This window comes from Stegostoma tigrinum, chromosome 21 (assembly GCF_030684315.1).
Source record: "Stegostoma tigrinum isolate sSteTig4 chromosome 21, sSteTig4.hap1, whole genome shotgun sequence".
Lineage (NCBI taxonomy): Eukaryota > Metazoa > Chordata > Chondrichthyes > Orectolobiformes > Stegostomatidae > Stegostoma > Stegostoma tigrinum.
Window position 1 is genome coordinate 55,884,297 of NC_081374.1, and position 24,424 is coordinate 55,908,720.

Sequence of the window (24,424 nt, forward strand, 5' to 3'; positions counted from 1 at the left end):
GAACATTCATGTCTCCACTTTGGTTCAAATGAAGACATGACTTCAACCAGTGCAGGTATCCAGTGAATGCCACTGACTCAATTTTCTATTCCTCTGCTTCACACCACATTCAATCAGAAGTTGCCAGGGTGGAAAGGACAGATTGCACTTTCCTTCCTTTTCAAGCTCAGGATCTCTGATCATATTTGTGGTAAATCCTGAATGAGGTTATGAGAAGTGTGAGCCTGACGAAAAGTAAACTGAGCCTTAGTGTGCAACTGTTTGACAGCACTGTCATCCAGATGTTGCATTGCTTTGCTGATGATATAGAATACATTGAGGCCATAATTGGTCAGCACAATTTGTCTGACTATTACATGATAGGTCATCTTTCTCTGAAATGTGAGTGTCGCAAGTGTTTAAAAATGTACTGGAAAACATTTACTGTTGGTGTGCTGACCTTGGGGCACATTGTTCCAATACAGTTTGTCGGATGCTGCCAGGTGCCATGGCATTTGCAGTATCCCGAACATTCAGTCTTGTCATTGCGTGAAATAACTTGAATTGCGTGTAAGTTAAGATCTGTGATGCCTCCTCAGGATGAGGGCAAGAAGATCATCCAGACTGATGCTCTGAATGGTTTGATCTGCCTCTTCACCTTTTGTTCGTAACATCTTGTAATAACTGCCATGTAGCCTGATGAGAAACTAAAGCTCACCTTGATTCATTTGCATTTGAAGGTGCCTATTTTTCCCAAACAAAAGGACCCATCACTGAGCGGGAAGTATGGAGAATGTTCTCGACATCAGTGGTGAGACAATGCTGGATCTTGACCAGAAAACCATTGTTGTGTTGGTGAAATGCAAACAAAAATCTATATGATGTAAACTTTATTCTCAGCTAATCCCTTTCTCAAATGACAGATTCTGATGTTGGTTCCTGGAAAGCCTCCATTGTTGGAGGACGAGAAGCCGTATCCAATTGAAGCAGCACAGGCTTCTGCGATGACTGTGGAAACCACTGCTTATGCCTTGCTTCAAGCATTGTCAAGGAATGATATTGACTATGCAACACCGATTGCGAGGTGGCTAACGATGCAACAGAACTATGGTGGTGGATTTCACTCGACGCAGGTAAATGCTTGAGATCACAACAACAGGCATTCAGATATTTCCACTGATCATGTTACTAACTGGTGGTTGTTGCAGTTTGCAATCAAACTGGACACTGCATTTTCATCTGCAGGTTTGGTGCATTGGCACAAATACCAGTTCTTCAATGGTGTTAATCCTTGGTTAAATTCTTACATGCACTTTGCCTGTGCATCACTTTTCCTTTTGGCATTGTCCTTGAGCTTTTAGCTCAAACGTATGTATCTCTTCCTCTACCACCACCGCCCCCCGACCGACCCCATTATGGACCTTCTTTTTACCTCGCCTATACCCATATTAATCTAAACAATTTTTTCAGGACCTCCTTCAACCTTCTCTACTCGAAAGAAAACAAGCCAACCTTATCCAGATAAAACAGTGATGCTAGATACAATGGGAACTGCAGATGCTGGAGAATCCAAGAGAACAAAGTGTGGAGCTGGCTGAACACAACAGGCCAAGCAGCATCTCGGGAGCACAAAAGCTGATGTTTCAGGCCTAGACCTTTAATCGGAGATCGGCAACAGTGATGCTGCCTGGCCTGCAGTGTTCCCCCAGCTCCACACTGTGTGATCTCAGACTCCAGCATTAGCAGTTATTGCTAACGCAAACGTATCCAGACTCTCCCAAGAGTTAAAATGCTTCACCCCCTCAGAACATCCTGATGAATGTCCTCCACACATGCTCAAATGCAAACACCTCCTTTCTATAATGGAGAGACCAGAACTGCACTGAGCACTTCAGCTGGGGCCTAACAAAAGTCCTGCACAGCTCTTGAGCCATATGCTTTCTGAACTGTCCCTTTAAGCTGCCATTCCATGTTCAGGAATCTGTGGACAAGCACCCCAAGATCACACCATTCCTCTGATCTTCCTAGTGTCCTGGCATTTCTTTGAATGATTCCTTGCCTTGTTAGTTTGTCCAAATTGCCTTATTGATCAGGGTTAACATTCCATCTACCGTTGACCTGCCCATTTGACCAATCTGTAACTTTGGATTCAACTTGCTGTATTTTCCTGGACCCCCCGAGCTTTACCTTCTTTGCCACGCTCCCATTTGGGACCCTGTCCAAGTCTTTGCTGAAATCTATTTTCACTACATCAACTCCCATCTGCACACTCTGTCACCTCTTTGAAAGAATCATCTAAGTTTGTGAGGCGTGACCTCCCTCTGACAAAGCTATGCTGACGGTCGCTGATCAGACCCCACTTCTTGAAATGGAAATTACGTCTGCCGTTCAGAATTTTCTCCAATATTTTCCTATCTACTGATGTGATACTCACCGGTCTGTAATACTCTGCTTTATGTTTGTCACGCATTTTGATAAGTGGAACTATGTTACCTGTTCTCCAGTCCTTTGGTACTTTTGAAAGCTCTGTATGAGGGCGAGTGGAATTTTTTCTCTCATCTCCCTGGGCATCGTGGCATACACCTCATCCAAACCTGGGATTTGTCCAATTTTAAATTCACCAAAACACCGAACATCTCCCCAGTCTCTGTTAATTCTGTCCGAGAATTGTGTGCTCCTTCTCACATGTAAAAGCTGATGTGAAATTCTCGTTTAACACCTGACATTGCCCTCCAGTTCAAACCGTTCATTTGCTTCTTCATCCCTAATGAGACCTGGTTTTCCCTGGGTTTTCTCTTTCCCTCTGAGACACTTGCAGAAGATTTTGAGATTCTCCCTCATCCTAATCTTGGTCACCAGTGTTCTGTTGCCCTGTATTTGTTCTCTGATTTGCTGTGACGAGATGCCCCTGCACACTATACATCATCATCATCATGGTGGTTTCTCGCAGATATGGATGACACTCTCCCACTCTCAGGCTGAATTGATCGCCGGCTGCACAGACCGATGCAGCTACCGTCGGCTCTGTTGCACTCGGGGCAGAAGGCAGTCGTGGGAAGGGGTGAGGGAGGTGTTGGTGTGGCTGCATGGCTTCCGCTGCTTCCAAAAGCAAGCCGCAAAGTGTTTGATGCCTTCCCAGGTGCTCTTCAGGCTTTCGGCCGTCTGAGACCGGCGATTCCCAGGTGTCTGCAGGAATGTCGCACTTCGCCATTGAGGACTTGAGTTTATCACCGAGTGCTTCCTCTGCACATCTGGGTCTCGCCTGCTGTTTTGAAGCTGGGATGAGAACATGCGGGGAGTCTCGTGTCAGTCATACAGATGAAGTGTCCAGCCCATTGTAGCTGATCGAGGATGGTCAGTGCCTCAGTGCTGGGGATGTTGGCCTGGTTGACGTTAGTGCGTCCACAGGGACTCTTGTTCCCTTGATGACTGTTCTACACCTCCCTTTTCCTTTTTATCTGGTCAAAGAACAAAGAAAATTACAGCACAGGAACAGGCGCTTCGGCCCTCCAAGCCTGCGCCAGATCCTATTGAAAGTAGCGTGTTGATGCATTTGTGTAATGATTGTGTTTTGGTTGAGCCCTAACACTCAAAGCAGTGTAAGAATGTCTTTGTGCAGCAGGCAAGGTGTCATGAGATTGAGCCTTCACACACTTGCAAGATGTTGAAAATTTGCCATTATTTATTAAAACGGTGATAAATTTCCATGATCAACATTTCTGTTACACCTGAATGATTATCCCGTGGCATGTAAAATCGGAAAGATACGATAAAATGAGACTGGGTCATGCCCTAGTCTTGCGGACTTGGGTCAGCATGCAGGGAGAATGTTTGTATTTCATGTATGTGGAAGTACTGAAATATTTCCATGAATCTAAAAGTCACTTTTCCCTTCATTGAAGGACACAATCATTGCCTTGGAAGCTTCATCACGATACGACATTGCATTTCTGAAGAGGGAAGAAGAAATCAACATGCAAATTCAATTCCATGGTTTTGGAAGTCCCATTGAGAACACGATTCATTTGCGCCGGCATAATGCTCTGACCGAGAAAGAATTGTGGGTGAGTTTGTAGTTTGGAAGATCGCAGCAATTTATGCATCAACTTCTTCATCAATAATGTTCCATTGCTTTCAAACTGCATTTTCCACTCTGCAAGATAATAACTGTCAGAACAAGCAACAGTATCGGTAGATGGTCTATGGGGAATGCAATGTTACAAAACCCAATCCATTCAACAACATATTTCAGATATGTCAACAAATTAAATATTCCAGCAGAGGGATAAAACAAGGAAGATGAGAATGAGGAGGCAATAGCTCTGATGACAAAAGAACACCAACTTACCTTTAACCATTTGAGCAAAAAAGCAGGCACACAAACAAATAATCGTCTAACAATGCACACGTGCAACGGAGGCTACAGGGGGACTAAGAATGCCGAAATGTTGTCATGCGTGTTGCTGAAAGGGTGATTGAAACAGAATCTGTGGTAAATTTGAAGAAATACAGATAATACATCTCAGGATGTTCGAGAAAGAACATTATGGACTGAGGCAAATTGTATTGCCCTTTTCAGGAGTGATTCGGGTCATAATGAATTCAAATACTTTCTTCTGTGCTGAAAGCTATCGCTTAGTTGCAGCTGGATCACAATTTCTGTTCCTGGTAGTATTTCGCAAACTGTTAAAAATGAATGTCACTGCATAGAATTCCAAACATGACTCCAATCAGTAGAGAAAATATCCAAGGGGTATGATGAGTTGTATCCTCTCATGTTGAACAATGCAGCTACAGATACAATGGAGGCACTGATGATAATCTTCCAAGAATCCTTAGATTGTGGAAAATTCTCAGAGGATTGAAAGATTGTGAACATAACACCATTACTACAAAGATACTTCGACAAAATAGCAAGCAAGTATTGCCAATTTAGGTCAACCTGGGTAGATGTTCATGCCGGCAATGAAAGATGAAATAACAGGGTACTTAGTGTGCTATAACATCCTACAGAGTTAACATCCTTTTATAAAGGGGAAATAATACTTGACAAACTTGCTACAGTGCTTTGAGAAGGAAACAAACATTACTGATGAAGGACCACCAGTTGATGTAGTCCATTGAGATTTCAACAAAGCATTTGATAAGGTACAGCTCATAAGGTGTCTCAAAAGAAAAGAGCCCATGTGTTCAAGAGTAGTATGTTAGGATGGACAGAGGACTGCATCACAAATAGAAGTCGAGAAGTAGCAGCAGGATGGTAACTTAAAGTCATGTACGGCCACAGAGTGAATGCTGCGGAGGCCGTACACCTCATGTTGACTGGGTTGATTTCGGAAATGGCAGAGGGAATTGCCATGCGTAAGAATGTTGGGCAGGCTGGGACGACATTCATTGGCGTTTATAAGATTTTAAAAAATCTTATTTTTTCAACATTTAAGATTCTTAAGAGACTTGATAGTGTATATCCGTAGAGATTACTCCTATTTGTCAAAGATTTTGCGACCAGAGGCCACATTTTCAAATTGGTTGCCTATTAATTTAGGGGGAGAATTACATGTTTCAGGTTGTAGCAATCTATTGAACACTTTAGCAGAGAAGGTTTTAGAGGTAATGCCATTAATTATATGCTCGGCTGAGATGGCCAGGTTAATTTTTAAATCAAGGAACAACGACAATGAGAGAAGGGTAGTCTTTCCAGTGGAAGATACTTCAAGGATCCCCTTATTAGTAAAGAATACAGGGAGGAATTAAACACATCACTACCACACCATCAGTACCATGAGAGAAGGAGCAGTAGACAATCTAATGGAGTGAAAGCAGCTTAGACTCTTTGCCGTGATGGTTTACTTTCTAGGATTCTAAACAATGAGCTTCAGAGTCGGTGTATGCGTTGATTGTAATTTCCCAAAAAGCTTTAGATTCGAGAGAAGCATCTGAGGGCTGGAAAAATGCCGATGTGATATCCCTATTTAAAAAGGAGAGAGGCAAAAAGCAGATAACTACAACCGAACCAGCCTAACATCTATTGTTGGAAATAGGTGGCAATCAACTGTGAAGAAAATAATAGCAGGACATTTGGAAAATCAGAATCTAATCAAACAGAATCACCACAGCCTGCTGAAAGAGAAATTGTGTCTGGCTAATTTGTTTGGGTTTTTGGAGGAAGTTTTGGAAGGAGAATTAATAGAGGAAAACCAGTAAATGTGTTGTGTTTGGACTTGGAGAAAGCATTTGAGAATATACTCAAAAGTAATAAGCTGAGAGCTGAGGTTTTGAAGGTAGTATATTGCTTTGGATCAGTATGCTTTGCACGTTCTGGAAGGAGAGATCACATCTCGAGTGAAATGCACCAAGTGAATATATATTTTGGGGAACTTGGTGGCAATGCGGTAAGTCAGTGCAGAGTGTAAGAGGTGCCATTTGCTTGCTTTTTTTGCCTGATAGTTTGTAAGCATTTTTTTTGAGACAGAGTAAATTGAAGCCAGAATCAGGGACCCGGAGGGTGAATCAGGCTCATTCGTTGGTGATCGCTTCTGGTTTAAGAATCTATTATCGGTAGCTTTCAGATTGAAAGTAAATCGGAGAAATATTTACAGGCTACAAACTAAAAGACCAGAATGTTTTCAAATCAAATTAAGATCGAAGTAATTGAAATGGAGATGCCAGGCCAGATGATGATTTATACCTACATGAAGGCGGAGTGGTCAGACCCCATACTCCAGCTCAGGGTTGATGAACTGGAATCTCAGTTTTGACCAATCAACAAATCGTGTGGGGCAGAGTTAGCAGGGATTGCTCTGCTTCAGGAGGCAGTCACACATCTTAGATTAACTAGCTGAAACTCGGTCAGTGGCCAGAGACGTGAGACTGTGACAACGAACAGGGCAGGTGGAAGGATCCAGAATGTAGTGCAGAAGGAACCTTGGCCTTTGATCTTATCTAACAGCTTTGAGATTCTTTCTTCGTGTGTGGATGAGAGTGCAGGGTATAGGGAAGATGAGTAAACTGACGATAGCACTGTGGTACAGGGGGGACATTCAGGAGGGGATAAAAAGTGAAATGTAGTTATAATCAGAGGTAGTGTAGTTTGGGGAATGAAAACTGTTCGTTGTGACTAGGATCGAGAGTCTCAAAAGTCGTGTTGCCTGCCTGGTGCCCAGGTTCAGGATATTCCATCTCGGCTACAAAGGAACTTGAAGTGGGAGGAGTAGAAATCCAGCTATTGTGGTACACACAGGTAGAATTGATATGGAAGAAAGAGGAAAGCGGTTCTGCTGAGGGATTATGAGCACCGAGGTGCTGAATGAGAAAGCAGAACCAGAATGGTAATAATCTCTGGATTATTATCTGAGCAATTTGGCACGGTGTGAGCATAATTATAGATGCAAATGCATTGTTTAAATGGTGGCCTGGCAGAAATGTGTTTGAATTCATGGGACATTGGCATCGGTACAGGGAAGGAGTGAGTCATTCTTGGTGTTATAGGCTCGATGAGAATCATTTTGGGACAAGTATCCTGGCAAAATACAGGGCTCGGTCTTGGGGTAGGGTGTTAAAATAAAAAGTGTGGAGCGGGTGAGCTCAGTTGCATGGAAAATTGTGGAAAGAGTTAGAAGCTGGTAAGTGCTCAGCAAAGTTGCCAGAGCAAGTAATAGGACAAAAAGTATGGAAATGGTCAGGAGTCTCACTTCAGCTGCAGCAGATAAGAAGGGTGGCTGTAAATGCCAGACTGAAGATCTTGTATTGAATTGCAGGGAGTGTATGAAACAAAGTGAATGAGTTTGTGGAGCAGATTGAAATTGACAGATACATCACTCTGGGTATCACAGAGAGATGGTTGTTCGGGGATAAGTGTTGGGAACGAAATAGCCAATGATTCATGTCCGATAGAAAGAACAGGCAAATGGACAGAGATAAGAAAGTGTGGAGCTGGATGAGCAGAGCAGGCCAAGCAGCATCTCAGGAGCGAAAAGCTGACGTTTCGTGCCGAGACCCTTCTACTTCTGTGTCTTCATCCTGCTGTGTTCATCCAGCTCCACACTTTGTTATCTTGGATTCTGAAGCATCTGCAGTTCCCATTATCTCCGATACAAATAGACAGAGATGCCAGGGTTGGCTTGTCAGTAAGAAATGAGGTCGCGCTGAAGGAACCACAGCTCTTGTGCTTGTTTTTTCATGACTTGGAGGAAAGAGGTGCATGTGCTGTGGCTAAATTTGTAGATGACTGAAAAAATATTTAGAAAGACAAGGCATGGCCCAGAAACAGAGATTTACCAGGATGTTACTTGGATCGGAATGTATTAGCTATAAGGAGGGTTTGGTGGAAATGTTGTGTCGTGATAAATGTAATGAGATCAACCATGATCTCACCGAATGATGGAGGAAATTCAATGGGCCAAATGACTTTTTTTGTGAGTCTTCTTGTTTGACAATGCATTCATGAAGGTGTTTTTTTTTCTCTCTTGGATAAGATGTGAAAATGAAATGTATACGCTTCCTTTTCATCTGGGAATAAATAATTATTCTGCACGATTTCCATTGACTAATAGCAATCTGACAAGCATGACAATGTAAAGAAATTTTTAGCTTCTTTTTAATTGTAAAGGTATTCTTTGGAATTAATTCGGCATATATTATTTGCGTCTCAGGAAGTTTGTTCATCACTGCATCTCAAAAAGTGGTGTGTTGTATGACAACAGCTTTTTAAAGATCACTTCAATGGTTGTAACACGCATTAAATTACACTGTTGGCCAATCTGTCCATGATTATTTCATTATCTTATGTTTCAAACAGACAAGGAAATATTGGTGATGCAATGAAGAGTTTGATTCTCAAATATAATTGTTGTTATAGCTTCCGCTTGGAAGAAAGATTCACATCAAATTGACTGGTCAAGGAAATGGGACACTGACTGTGAGTACTTTGAGTGTTTAAGTGATTCCTAAAATCACTTGTTACAAGGTGAGAATGATTTATCCAGATAGTAAGAACTGCCAATGTTGGTGTCTGAGATAACACATTGGAGGAACACAGCAGGGCAGGCAGCATCAGAGGCTGAGGAAAGTTGAGGTTTTGGGTCAGGACCCTTCCTGAGAAATGGAGGGTGGAAGGGAGCTCAGAAACAAATAGTGTGGAGGGGGAGGAGGTGCTGGGGAAGGTAGGTGGGATGGTAATAAGTGAGTACTATCCAGATTGGAACAGATTTTCCCCAGGGGGTATTGAGTACGAATTCCAAATCACTCTCAAAATCTTCGTGACCGTTAACATTGATGTTTTTTGTCTGTGTGTTTCAGTAATTGCATGACACTTTGACTGGTTCGTTGAGAGTGAGGAACCTATGGACTCTCACACACCAAGATGGAATTTAGTTCGAAGAGTGACTTCAAAATGGTAACTTGCTTTTAAAATCTTGACCGTTTTTGCTGTCCAGTTGAATGAATTTAGCTTCATACTGCTTCAATAGGAATTAGTGTTTAATAGGAACATATTTGTGAAACTTACAGTTCCGCAAGTTTTAGCGTAAACTGGTGGAGACTTTCGGTGCTTGCAAAAAGGCTCACCTCTCCGTTAATACCGAAGGAAAATGGGAGTTTAAAAGTAAGTTCACCCGCTGTCAGGGAATGAAATGTTAATGTTGACTCAAATATAATTTTTTAAAAAGTAATATATTTGTGAAACACTAAACTCAAACTAAAATTTGGATATGCTTGTTTTACAGATGGTTGGATATTGGATTCATTTTAAATGAGGGTGAAGATCACTTTAAATCCAGCATATTTGTGAAGAAAAGAAATAGCATGTCAAATAAAATTAACTGCATGACTCTACATAGCCCTATATGTAGAATTTCTTTCTGAACTGTGAGACAGTTATGATCCCGTACTACCTCAGTGCTCATGGCAAGAGTAAGACTCCTGTTTGACGTGCTATGCACTGCATGGAATGGCGGCAACATCAGATTCATTGATGCTTGAGAATCAAAAGAATATGACGATAAGATTTAAAATCAAAATCTCATTGAACACTTCAAGGAATGTATTACAGGAAGGTGGGGAAAGCATGTATGACGAATCGAAGGTGGTGGCACAGATCAAATAGACCTGTGTGCTAAAACGTATCACAAATTTCACATTGAATGGAACAGTTTAAACAGGCTGGAGGAAGCAAACATGCCAGCTCAAACTTTTTGAATTTGTGCATTCTGTTCGTAAACATCAGCAAAATTGTGGGAAACATGTTTATTCTTTCTCTTTTATTGCACAGAACCATACGATTAGACTGTTTTGATGAGGAATTTAAAGATTACGAGTCGTGTCCGTTTGACTCACAGTTTTGTTCCATAGGTTGGTACGATCTTCGTTGGAGAAGGAAAAGGGATGTTCCAGATCCAGAAAATCGTCAAACCATTTACTACAAAGTCCGTTTCTGGTTAGTATTAATGAATGCAGTTAACATTTTTAGATTGACATGATTGCACAATGGAGTCAATAAGAAAATTCCATCTGATATTCCACATAAATTTTAAGTGGATATTAAAGCCGCTCATTTCTTTTTCATGCTCTCTGCTGCTTTTAAGAATGGTTGTCTTATTGTCGAAATGTTTAGCTTTGACTCCATGGCTTCTTCCATTAGCTCACACTGAAACACATGTTTCTTCAGCCAAAAATGTACGTTTACCCGGTGTAGCTTGACCAACCTTCCCCTGTGGTCGTTCCCCTGAAATCCCCTGTGGTTGCTCCCCTGAAAAACAAGTATACCGTTTTGGATACTGTTCCGGGGGACTACTTACCAGGGGCATGCGGTAGGGTGCAGATCTCTGGCACCGAGTCTGTCCCTCTTGCACAGAAGGGACGGCGGGGGGACAGGAAGAGAGTGATAGTCATTGGAGACTCAACAGTTCGAGGGACTGATAGAAGATTTGCCAGGAACGAAAGAGACTCACGATTGGTGTATTGCCTACCAGGTGCCATGGTCTGTGATGTCTCGGATCGTCTCTTTCGGGTCCTGAGGGGAGAGGGTGACCAGCCCCAAGTCGTGGTCCACATAGGCACCAATGGCATATGTAGAAAGAGGGATAGGGATGTCAGGCAGGATTTGAGGGAGCTAGGGTGGAAGCCGAGAGCTAGAACAAGCAGAGTGGTCATCTCTGGTTTGTCACCCGTACCACGTGATAGCGAGGCAAAGAACAGGGAGAGATTTCAGCTGAACACGTGGCTGCAGGGATGATGCAGTTGGAAGGGCTTCAGGTACATGGACAATTGGGGCTCATTCTGGGGAAGGTGGGACCTGTACAAACAGGACGGTCTCCACTTGAACCAGAGGGGCACGAATATCCTGGGTGGAAAATTGGCTAGTGCCATTCGGGTGGATTTAAACGAGCTCAGAAGGGGGATGGGAAACTGAGGTGTAGTCCTAGTACACAGGAGGATGAGCGTAGGGAGGACATGGTCAGGACCTCACTATCACAGGAGTGTGCTGGCAGACAGCAAGCTGGATTGAAGTGTGACGACTTTAATGCCAGGAGTATCCGGAATAAGTTAGGTGAGGTTGCAGCTTGGATAGGTACCTGGGACTTCGATGTTGTGGCCATTTCGGAGACATGGATAGAGCAGGGTCAGGAATGGATGTTGCAGGTTCCAGGGTTTAGATCTTTGATTAAGGTCAGGGAAGGTGGTAAAAGAGGGGGAGGTGTGGCTTTGTTGGTCAAGGACAGTATAACAGCGGCTGAAACAACCTCTGAGGACTCGTCTACCGAGGTGGTATGGGCTGATGTTGCCAAGGAAGGTTTGTCGACTGAGTCAGTATGGGTGGAAGTTCGGAACAGCAAGGCAGTAGTCACCTCACTGGGGGTTTTCTACGGACCCTAATAGCAGTAGGGAGATCAAAGAACTCATTGGCCGGCAGATTGTTGAAAAGTGCAAACGTAGCAGGGTTGTTGTTATGGGTGACTTCAACTTTTCCAATATAGATTGAAACCTCCTGAGTGCAGATGGTTTGGATGGAGCCGTTTTTGTCAGGTGTGTTCAGGAGGGTTTCCTTACTCAGTATGGGGACAGGCCAAGGGGGGAGGCCATTTTGGATTTGGTGCTCGGCAATGAGCCAGGACACGTGTCAGATATCGTGGTGGGAGAGCCCTTTGGCGACAGTGACCACAACAGCCTCACATTTACCATAGCCATGGAAAGGGAAAGGAGCAGTTACAAGGGGAAGATATTTCACTGGGGTCAAGGAAACTATGATGCTGTCAGACAGGAGTTGGGAAGTACAGATTGGGAGCAATTGTTCCACAGAAAGGGCACAGCAGACATGTGGAGCTGTTCAAGGAGCAGTTGTTGCGAGTGATGTATAAATTTGTTCCTCTGAGACAGGTAAGAAGGGGTAAGATTAAGGAGCCTTGGATGACTGGTACAGAGGTGCTTCTTGTCGAAAAGAAAAAGGCAGAGTACGTAAGGTGGAGTAAGTGAGGGTCTGGCACAGCTTTAGAGTATGACAGGCCTGCTGGGAAGGAGCTCAAAAGATATTGCCTGTCCAATTGTTACCTGTTACAACGTTTGCGTCCACGCTTGCTCATTCAATGGTGTCAAGATGCCAGCAGTGAGTGTACCTTCTCCATCCCCGAATGCCGTCAGCTCACACAAGACATAGTCCTTACTTAAAATCTTCTGATCAAACAAAGTTCATTGTTTTGGACATTTTAGTTATCTGTCATGAAACGAAAACTGATTCTGACTGGCGTGAACTGTAGTGCAAATGAATATAATCTGCGAAACGAGATTCCTTATGGGCTTGCATCCGCTAGAAATGATTGCTTTTCAAAGACGTTGCATACATACATTTATTTCACCTATCACCTTAGATTATTTTTTTGTTTATGCATGTTGTGTGGGCTTCCAGTCAGGCCCATAAACACAGGTTGATGCAGTCACTGTTATAACACGGTATTGAAGGAGAATTTGTGATCTTTGGAGTTTCATTGCAGTGTATGAAGGAGTGCATCATCAAGCCAGTCCAGATCTCTCCTGGTGACTATATTGTTGCAAGTTTTCAAGTGTTACCGATGGTCACATAAAATATGGCCTTTTTGTTGTTGCGCTATTCATCTTAAATGCACCATATTGAGTATTTAGGCTTGGAAACTATTTCAATTTTTTTGATTTACTTATTCAAAATCATTTATGATTGTTGTCATGATATCTACAAGATGTTATTTTGATTGGACATAGAGGATTGGATCTGTCTTACCCCAACTATTAATGGAAATAATGTATGCGCTTATAAAACCCCTTCTGGGCAAGGTAGTTGCTCAGTGGTTAGAGCTGCTCATGCACTGGGGAGCCAGTTGAGATTCCAGTCTTGGGTAACTATCTGAGTGGAATTGACACGTCCTCCCCGCGTCTGCGAGGGGCTTCTGCCAGTTTCCTCCCATTGTTCAAAGATGTGCAGGTCCTTATATGTGATTTGTGAAGCATTTCTTAAATGTTTCAATCCTGCCAGCATCCAGTGCCTTGGACAAAATAACTGGAGGTGAATAAAAGATACTGAGCCTTTTGACACCATTTCCTGCTGGATTTTCATCAATCCTGCTTTATATCGGTGACAACTTCTATGACCTTTTTTGATGCTATGTCTGAATTGACAGTCTATCTCCAAATATTTGTTGTGCAGTATTTCAAGGTCTCTGTTACAGCATACCCATGAATGCCTACTTCAAAAGATACTTCCATATCATAGAATCCCTACAGTGTGGAAACAAGCCCCTTTTGACCCAACAAGTCCACGGCCACCCTCCAAAGAGCATCTCACCCTGACTCATCCCCCGACCCTTTCCTCAGTAACCCTACATTTCCCATGACTAACACACCTAATCTACACATCCCTAAACACAATGGGCAAGTTTGGCATGGCCCAGACACCTAGCGTGCACATCTTTGGACTGTGGGAGGAAACCAGAGCACCCAGCAGGAACCCATGCAGGCATGGGCAGAATGTACAAACTCCACACAGAAGATCGCCCAACGGTGGGATCGAACCTGGGTCCCTGGCGCTGTGAGTCAGCAGTGCCAACCACTGAGCCACCGTGCTGCCCTTGGAGTTAGACAGAACTTGCTTGTTCTTGGGTGGCCTCAAACTGCAAACCTCCACTTAGAGGCAAAAGTGCTGACCAACTGCACTCTACTTCACTGGTTTTTGCTTTGTATCATTGAATTCAATCCTTCAAGCTCTGTGATAAATATTAAATTTCCATTGATATGTGAGGGTTGTTTTTAGTACGCAGTATTGGTTTATTATGTTTCATTGGTACATAATGAATATTGTATGTATATACAAATGGGCAAGTTGGTAACGATGCAGTCCGCAGACCTGGAGGATAATAACACTGTCCTCCAATCGCCCACAATGCCCTCTGCAAATTGGTAGAAAACAAAAATTTCTATAAAATTCATCTCTCCTCCTGTCAGTCGATCAAAATTAATTCAGGATTTTGTACAGGCCAATAACTGTAAGATTACATGGGCCTAAACAAAACTACTGGCTCATATTAGTTCAGTAAAGTGAAAGGGCAACAATAGAGGCAGTAGGAACTGCAGATGCTGGAGAATCTGAGATAAGAAGGTGTAAAGCTGGATGAACACAGCAGGCCAAGCAGTATCATCCGGCTTTACACCTTGTCATCTCGGATTCTCCAGCGCCAATTTTCTGAAGTAGGGTCTCGTCCCGAAACACAAGCTTTCTTGCTCCTCTGATGCTGCTTGGCCTGCTGTGTTCATCCAGCTCTCCACCTTGGGCAACAATAGAGTATGCTTTAAGTCGCTAGATATGTTATGTGGGTTTGTCTTCCTGAGGGTGGAGTTAGTGGAACCGAAAAAGATGTCTCCCTCACAGCGTTTGTGACACAAGAATTGCATCGTTCCTTGGCGGCCTTTCAACAGAAGAATATTCAGAGATTTCCCGAGTGGTAAGAATGTAACTTCTTTTACTTTATCTCACTTTTTCCAACAATTGGAAAATAGATTTTAGAAATCACGTCGAGCTGATGAAGTGTGAAAAGAACAATAATTCCAAGCAGTGGTGGGAGTTGGTCAGTGAGGTGGGAGGAGTGGATAGGTGGGAGAGAAGGCGGACAGGTCATGGAGGCAGGGATGAGGGGAGGAACTAGTCTTGGGATGAGGCTCGCGGGTGGGGAGATTTTGAGGGTGGCAAAGTCCATATTGAGGCTATTGAGTTGGAAGCTCCCGAGACGGAATATGAGGTGCTGCTCTTCTACTTTCTGGGTGGTATGGTTGTGACACTGGAAGAGGCCCAGGATGGACATGTCGTCCAGGGTGTGGGAGGGGGAGTTGAAGTGATGCAATGATTTGGATATGAAAATAGAAGGTGTGGTTAGTAAGTTTCCCAATGATTCAAGGTGTAGTAGCCAGCCAAGAAGGTCACCTCAGAATGCAATGGGACATTGACAAGGGCCAATAAACTGAGGAGTGGCAGATGGAGTTGAGGTCAGATAAATGTGAGGTGCTCCCTTTTGGAAAGGCAAATCAGGGCAGCACGTATACACTGAAGGTTGTGGGGAGTGTTGCTAAATAAAGAGACGCTGGAGTGCAGTTTCGTAGTTCCATCAAAGTACAGCCACCGGTAGAAAGGATATGAATGAGACATTTGGTGTGCTCACCTTTATCGGTCAGTGCATTGAGTATAGGAGTTGGGAGATCACTTAGCAGCCATGTAGGACATTGATTCGGCTGCTTTTGGAATACTGCAATCGATTTTGGTCTCCTTGCGAGAGGAAAGTTGTCGGCGCACCATTGAGGGCCGAAGGGCCTATTCTGTGCCGTCTTGTTGTATGTTGTAAACTTGAAAGGGTTCAGAGAGATCTACAAGGATGTTACGAGCATCGGAGGTTGGAGGTATACCGTGGGCTTGAACAGGCAGCTATTTCTTGGAACTTTGGAGTTCAGGGCTGACCATATGGAAGTTTATACAATTACGAGGGACGTGGATAGAGCGAACAGCATGTATGGAATGAGCTGCCAGAGGATGTGGTGGAGGCTTGTACGTTTAAAAGGCATGTGGATGGGTATATGAATAGGACGGGTTGAGAGGAATATGGGCCAAATGCCGGCAAATGGGACTAAATTAACTTAGGATATCTGGTCAACAGAGACAAATTGGGCCAAAGGATCTGTTTCCCCACTGTACATCTCTCTGATTCTAAGTGTCTTTTTTCTTAACCACGTGGCCCATAATGAGAAAACCTTGAATCAGGATTTGGGAATGTGACAATTCTAATTGGATCTGTTTGATGAAATTAACTCTGTAGGGAATGGTGGTTGAATTATGATTTATCAAATTTGAGTTTATTGCAGCATCTTATAGAATAGAGGAGACACATGTAATCAAAATTGAAAATCAAAACTTGGTAAAATTTTGCATTGGAAATACATGACCAGCCATTGGAGGAGATTCATGACCATTGCATTCAAGTGAAAACAACAAATGCGATTCAGTGACTCAGTGAAACGGGATGCAGTGACTCAGTGAAACGGGATGCAGTGACTCAGTGAAACGGGAGGCAGTGATTGTGTGAACTGGGATGCAGTGACTGAGGGTAATGGGATGCACTGACTAAGGGAAATGGGATGTAGTGTCTGCGTGAAATGGGATGCAGTGACTGAGTGAAATGGGATGCAGTGACTGAGGGAAATGGGAGGCACTGACTGAGTGTAATGGGATGCAGTGACTGAGTGAAAGGGGATGCAGTGACTGAGTGAAATGAGATGCAGTGACTGAGGGCAATGGGATGCAGTGACTGAGGGCAATGGGATGCAGTGGCTGTGTGAAATGGGATACAGTGGCTGTGTGAACTGGGATGCAGTGGCTGTGTGAATTGAGATGCTGTGACTTTGGGAATGGAGATGCAGTGTCTGTTTGAAATGGGATGCAGTGAATGAGGTCAATGGGAGGCAGTGACTGAGGGCAATGGGATGCAGTGACTGATGGAAATGGGATGCAGTGACTGTGGGAAATGGGATGCAGTCACTGATGGACATGGGACGCAGTGACTGAGGGAAAAGAGACGCCGTGACTGATGGAAGTGGGATGCAGTGACTGATGGAAGTGGGATGGTGTGACTGAGTGAAATGGGATGCAGAGACTGAGGGAGATGGGATGCAGTGACTGAGTGAAATGGGATGCAGTGAATGATGGAAATGGGATGCAGTGACTGACTGAAATGGGTGCAGTGACTGTGAGAAATGGGATGCAGTCACTGATGGAAATGAGACGCAGTGACTGAGGGAAAGGAGACGCCGTGAATGATGGAAGTGGGATGCAGTGACTGATGGAAGTGGAATGCAGTGACTGTGGCAGATGGGATGCAGTGACTGTGTGAAGTGGGATGCAGTGAATGATGGAAATGGGATGCAGTGACTGAGGGAAATGGGATGCAGTGACTGAGGGTAATGGGATGAGGTGACTGAAGGAAATGGAATGCAGTGACTCTGTGAAATGGGATGCAGTGACTTTTAAATGGGATGTAGTGACTGAGTGGAATGGGATGCAGTGACTGAGGAAAGGAGATGCAGTGACTGAGGAAAGGAGATGCAGTGACTGAGGGAAATGGGATGCAGTGACTGAGGGAAATGGGATGCAGTGACTGAGGGAAATGGGATGCAGTGACTGAGTGAATTGGGATGCTGCGACTGAAGTTAATGGGATGCGGTGACTGTGGGGAATGGGATGCGGTGACTGTGGGGAATGGGATGCGGTGACTGATGGAAATGGGATGCAGTGAATGAGGGAAATGGAATTCAGTGACTGAGATGAATGGGATGCAGTGACTGATGGAAATGGGATGCTGTGACTGAGGGTAATGGGTTGCAGTCACTGAGTGAAATGGGATGCAGTGACTAAGTGAAATGATCTGCAGTGACTGAGTGAAATGAGCTGCAGTGACTGAGTGAAATGAGCTGCAGTGACTGAGTGAAATGGGATGCAGTGACTGAAGGAAATGGATGCAGTGACTCTGTGAAATGGGGTGCAGTGACTGTTAAATGGGATCTAGTGACTGAGTGAAATGGGATGCAGTGACTGAGGAAAGTAGATGCAGTGACTGAGGAAAGGGGATGCAGTGACTGAGGGAAATAGGATGCAGTGACTGAGTGAAATGGGATGCAGTGACTGAGTGAAATGGGATGCAGTGACTGAGTGAAATGAGATGCAGTGACTGAGGGCAATGGGATGGTGACTGAGGGCAATGGGATGCAGTGGCTGTGTGAAATGGGATACAGTGGCTGTGTGAACTGGGATGCAGTGGCTGTGTGAATTGAGATGCTGTGACTGTGGGAATGGAGATGCAGTGTCTGTTTGAAATGGGATGCAGTGACTGAGGTCAATGGGATGCAGTGACTGAGGGCAATGGGATGCAGTGACTGATGGAAATGGGATGCAGTGACTGTGGGAAACGGGATGCAGTCACTGATGGACATGGGACGCAGTGACTGAGGGAAAAGAGACGCCGTGACTGATGGAAGTGGGATGCAGTGACTGATGGAAGTGGGATGCAGTGACTGAGTGAAATGGGATGCAGAGACTGAGGGAGATGGGATGCAGTGACTGAGTGAAATGGGATGCAGTGAATGATGGAAATGGGATGCAGTGACTGACTGAAATGGGTGCAGTGACTGTGAGAAATGGGATGCAGTGACTGAGTGAAGTGGGATGCAGTGACTGAGTGAAGTGGGATGCAGTGACTGAGGGAAATGGGATGCAGTGACTGAGGGCAATGGGATGCAGTGACTGAGGGAAATGGGATGCTGTCACTGATGAACAGGGACGCAGTGACTGAGTGAAATGGGATGCAGTGACTGATGGAAGTGGGATGCTGTGACTGAGTGAAATGGGATGCAGAGACTGAGGGTGATGGGATGCAGTGACTGAGTGAAATGTGATGCAGTGACTGAGTGAAATGGGATGCAGTGACTGTGGGAAATGGGATGCAGTCACTGATGGAAATGGGACGCAGTGACTGAGGGAAAGGAGACGCCCTGAATGATAGAAGTGGGATGCAGTGACTGATGGAAGTGGGATGCTGTGACTGAGGGAGATGGGATGCAGTGACTGAGTGAAGTGGGATGCAGTGAATGATGGAAATGGGATGCAGTGACTGAGGGTAATTGGATGCAGTGACTGAGGGTAATGGGATGCATTGTCTGAGTGAAATGGGATGCAGTATCTGTGTGAAATGGGATGCAGTGACTGAGTGAAATGGGATGCAGTGACTGAGGGCAATGGGATGCAGTGACTGAGGGCAATGGGATGCAGTGACTGAGTGAACTGGGACGCAGGGACTGCGGCAAAGGAAATGCAGTGTCTGTTTGAAATGGGATCCTGCGACTGAAATTATTGGAATGCAGTGACTAAGGGTAATGGGATGCAGTGACTGAGGGTAATGGGATGCAGTGACTGAGGGTCATGGGATGCAGTGACTGAGGGTCATGGGATGCAGTGACTGAGGGTCATGGGATGCAGTGACTGAGGGTCATGGGATGCAGTGACTGAGGGTCATGGGATGCAGTGACTGAGGGTCATGGGATGCAGTGACTGAGCGTCATGGGATGCAGTGACTGAGCGTCATGGGATGCAGTGACTGAGTGAAAAGCGATGCAGTGACTGAGCGTAATGGGATGCAGTGACTGTGGGTCATGGCATGCAGTAACTGAGTGAAATGCGATGCAGTGACTGAGGGAAAGGAGATGCAGTGAATGTGGGAAATGGGATGCAGTGACTGAGTAAAATGCGATGCAGTGACTGAGGGAATGGAGATGCAGTGACAGTGCGAAATGGGTTGCAGTGACTGAGGGAAATGGGATGCAGTGACTCACTGAAATGGGAGTGACTGACTGAAATGGGAGGGAGTGACTGACTGAAATGGGATGCAGTGACTGAGTGAAATGGGATGCAGTGACTGAGGGAAAGGAGATGCAGTGTCTGTTTGAAATGGGATCCTGTGACTGAAGTTCATGGGATGCAGTGACAGGGTAATGGGATGCAGTGACTGAGGGTAATGGGATGCAATGACTGAGGGCAATGGGATGCGGTGGCTTTGTGAACTGAGATGCAGTGACTGCGGGAAAGGAGATGCAGTGTCTGCTTGAAATGGGATGCAGTGACTGAGGGCAATGGGATGCAGTGACTGAGGGCAATGGGATGCAGTGACTGTGGGAAATGGGATGCAGTGACTGTGGGAAATGGGTGCAGTGACTGTGGGAAATGGGATGCAGTGACTGTGGGTAATGTGATGCAGTGACTGAGGGTAATGTGATGCAGTGACTGAGGGTAATGTGATGCAGTGACTGAGGGTAACGCGATGCAATGACTGTGGGAAATGGGTTGCAGTGACTGTGGGAAATGGGATGCAGTGACTGAGGACAATGGGATGCAGTGACTGAGGGCAATGGGATGCAGTGACTGAGGGCAATGGGATGCAGTGACTGAGTGAAATGGGATGCAGTGGCTGTGTGAAATGGGATGCAGTGGCTGTGTGAAATGGGATGCAGTGGCTGTGTGAAACGGTATGCAGTGACTGAGGGTTATGGGATTCAGTGACTGAGGTCATGGGATGCAGTGACTGATGGAAATGGGATGCGGTGACTGAGTGAAATGGGATGCAGAGTCTGAGTGAAATGGGATGCAGTGGCTGAGTGAAATGGGATGCAGTGACGGAGGGAAATGAGATGCAGTGACGGAGGGAGATGAGATGCAGTGACTGAGGGAAATGGAATGCAGTGACAGAGGGTAATGGGATGCAGTGTCTCAGTGAAATGGGATGCTCTGACTGAGTGAAATGGGATGCTCTGACTGAGTGAAATAGGATCCTGTGACTGAGGGAAAGGAGATGCAGTGTCTGTTTGAAATGGCATCCTTTCACTGAAGTTCATGGGATGCCATGACTGAGGGTAATGGGATGCAGTGGCTGTGTGAAATGGGATGCAGTGACTGAGTGAAATGGGATGCAGTGACTGAGGGTCATGGGATTCAGTGACTGAGGATCATGGGATTCAGTGACTGAGGGTCATGGGATTCAGTGACTGAGGATCATGGGATGCAGTGACTGATGGAAATGGGATGCGGTGACTGACTGAAATGGGATGCGGTGACTGTGGGGAATGGAATGCGGTGACTGTGGGAAATAGGGTGCGGTGACTGAGGGAAATGGATGCACTGTCTCAGTTGAATAGGATTCACTGTCTCCGTTAAATAGGTTGTAGTGACTGAGTGAAATGGGATGCAGTGGCTGAGTGAAATGGGATGCAGTGGCTGAGTGAAATGGGATGCAGTGGCTGAGTGAAATGAGATGCACTGACTGAGGGAAATGAGATGCACTGACTGAGGGAAATGAGATGCAGTGACTGAGGGAAATGAGATGCAGTGACTGACTGAAATTGGAAGGAGTGACCTAAATGGGAGGGAGTGACTGACCTAAATGTAAGGGAGTGACTGAGTGAAATGGGAGGGAGTGACTGAGTGTAATGGGAGGGAGTGACTCGGTGAAGTGGCATGCAGGCACTGAGTGAAATGGGATGCAGGGACTGAGGGTAATGTGATGCAGTGACTGAGGGTAATGTGATGCAGTGACTGAGGAAAGGAGATGCAGTGCCCATGGGAAATGGGTTGCAGTGACTGAATGAAATGTGATGCAGTGACTGAGTGATATGGGATGCAGTGACTGAGTGATATGGGATGCAGTGACTGAGTAAAATGCGATGCAGTGACTGAGTAAAATGCGATGCAGTGACTGAGGGAATGGTGATGCAGTGACAGTGCGAAATGGGTTGCAGTGAATGAGGGAAATGGGATGCAGTGACTCACTGAAATGGGAGGGAGTGACTGACTGAAATGGGAGGGAGTGACTGACTGAAATGGGAGGGAGTGACTGACTGAAATGAGATGCAGTGACTGAATGAACTGGGATGCAGTGACTGAGTGAAATGGGATGCAGTGACTGAGTGAAATGGGATGCAGTCACTGAGGGTCGTGCGATGAAGTCACTGAGGGTCGTGCGATGCAGTCACTGTGGGTCGTGCGATGCAGTCACTGAGGGTCGTGCGATGCAGTCTCTGAGGGTCGTGCGATGCAGTGACTGAGCGTCGTGCGATGCAGTGACTGAGTGAAATGGGATGCTGGGACTGAGGGTAATGTGATGCAGTGACTGAGGAAAGGAGATGCAGTGACTATGGGAAATGGGTTGCAGTGACTGGGTGAAATGTGATGCAGTGACTAAGGGTAATGGGATGCAGTGACTGAGGGTAATGGGATGCAGTGACTGTGTGAAATGGAATGCAGTGACTGAGTGAAATGGGATGCAGTGACTGAGCGTCATGGGATGCAGTGACTGAGGGTCATGGGATGCAGTGACTGAGTGAAATACGATGCAGTGACTGAGGGAAGGGAGATGCAGTTACAGTGCGAAATGGGTTTCAGTGACTGAGGGAAATGGGATGCAGTGACTGAGGGAAAGGAGATGCAGTGAATGTGGGAAATGGGATGCAGTGACTGAGATGAATGGGATGCAGTGACTGATGGAAATGGGATGCTGTGACTGAGGGTAATGGGTTGCAGTCACTGAGTGAAATGGGATGCTGTGACTGAGTGAAATGGGATGCTGTGACTGAGTGAAATGAGCTGCAGTGACTGAGTGAAATGAGCTGCAGTGAATGAGTGAAATGGGATGCAGTGGCTGTGCGAAATGGGATGCAGTGGCTGTGCGAAATGGGATGCAGTGACTGAGGGAAAGGAGATGCAGTGTCTGTTTGAAATGGGATCCTGTGACTGAAGTTCATGGGATGCAGTGACAGGGTAATGGGATGCAGTGAGTGAGGGTAATGGGATGCAATGACTGAGTGAAATGGAAGCACTGTCTGGGTTAAATGTGATTCACTGTGTCCGTTAAATGGGATGCAGTGACTCTGTGAAATGGGATGCAGTGACTGAGGGCAATGGGATGCAGTGGCTTTGTGAACTGAGATGCAGTGGCTGCGGGAAAGGAGATGCAGTGTCTGTTTGAAATGGGCTGCAGTGACTGAGGGCAATGGGATGCAGTGACTGTGGGAAATGGGATGCAGTGACTGTGGGAAATGGGTGCAGTGACTGAGGGTCATGTGATACAGTGACTGAGGGTAACACGATGCAGTGACTGTGGGTAATGGGATGCAGTGAATGAGGGATAGGAGATGCAGTGACTGTGGGAAATGGGATGCAGTGACTGAGTGAAATGGAATGCAGTGACTGAGGGCAATGGGATGCAGTGACTGAGGGCAATGGGATGCAGTGACTGAGGGAAATGAGATGCAGTGACGGAGGGAAATGAGATGCCATGACTGAGGGAAATGGAATGCTGTGACTGAGGGTAATGTGATGCAGTGTCTCAGTGAAATGGGATGCTCTGACTGAGTGAAATGGGATGCTCTGACTGAGGGAAAGGAGATGCAGTGTCTGTTTGAAACGGCATCGTTTCACTGAAGTTCATGGGATGCAGTGACAGGGTAATGGGATGCCATGACTGAGGGTAATGGGATGCGGTGACTGACTGAAATGGGATGCGGTGACTGACTGAAATGGGATGCGGTGACTGAGGGGAATGGAATGCGGTGACTGTGGGAAATAGGGTGCGGTGACTGAGGGAAATGGACGCACTGTCTCAGTTGAATAGGATTCACTGTCTCCGTTAAATCGGATGTAGTGACTAAGTCAAATGGGATGCTGTGACTGAGTGAAATGGGATGCAGTGGCTGAGTAAAATGAGATGCAGTGACGGAGGGAAATGAGATGCATGACGGAGGGAAATGAGATGCAGTGACAGAGGGAAATGAGATGCAGTGACTGAGGCAAATGAGATGCAGTGACTGAGGGAAATGAGATGCAGTGACTGAGGGAAATGAGATGCAGTGACTGAGGGAAATGGAATGCTGTGACTGAGGGTAATGGGATATACTGTCTCAGTTCAATGAGATTTACTGTCTCAGTTAAATGGGATGCTCTGACTGAGTCAAATGGGATGCTCAGACTGAGTGAAATGGGACGCAGTGACTGCATGAAATGGGATCCAGTGACTGAGTGATATGGGATCCAGTGACTGAGTGAAATGGGATTCAGTGACTGAGGGTAATGGGTTTCAGTGACTGAGGGAAATGGGATGCAGTGACTGACTGAAATGGGATGCAGTGACTGAGGGAAAGGAGATGCAGTGAATCTGGGAAATGGGATGCAGTGACTGAGATGAATGGGATGCAGTGACTGAGTGAAATGAGCTGCAGTTAATCAGTGAAATGGGATGCAGTGGCTGTGCGAAATGGGATGCAGTGGCTGTGTGAAATGGGATGCAGTGACTGACGGAAAGGAGATGCAGAGTCTGTTTGAAATGGGATCCTGTGACTGAAGTTCATGGGA

General features: G+C 45.5%; 1 protein-coding gene across 8 annotated transcripts in view; it reads left to right on the forward strand.

The window, feature by feature from the left end:
- The window catches only part of LOC132210852 (utrophin-like), a 245,844-nt gene that overhangs the window by 112,702 nt on the left and 108,718 nt on the right, over window positions 1-24,424 (forward strand). For 2 of the 8 annotated variants that reach the window (XM_059653524.1, XM_059653525.1), the window contains exons 1-7: window positions 1,018-1,112; window positions 3,882-4,043; window positions 9,277-9,373; window positions 9,487-9,580; window positions 9,702-9,733; window positions 10,247-10,411; window positions 14,827-14,939. The gene's annotated coding sequence lies outside the window, so the exon portion shown is untranslated. Of the gene's footprint in view, window positions 1-1,002; window positions 1,113-3,881; window positions 4,044-8,877; window positions 8,897-9,276; window positions 9,374-9,486; window positions 9,581-9,701; window positions 9,734-10,246; window positions 10,412-14,826; window positions 14,940-24,424 lie in introns of those variants that run through there. The other 6 variants (XM_059653526.1, XM_059653527.1, XM_059653531.1 and 3 more) reach the window with 5 other exon arrangements.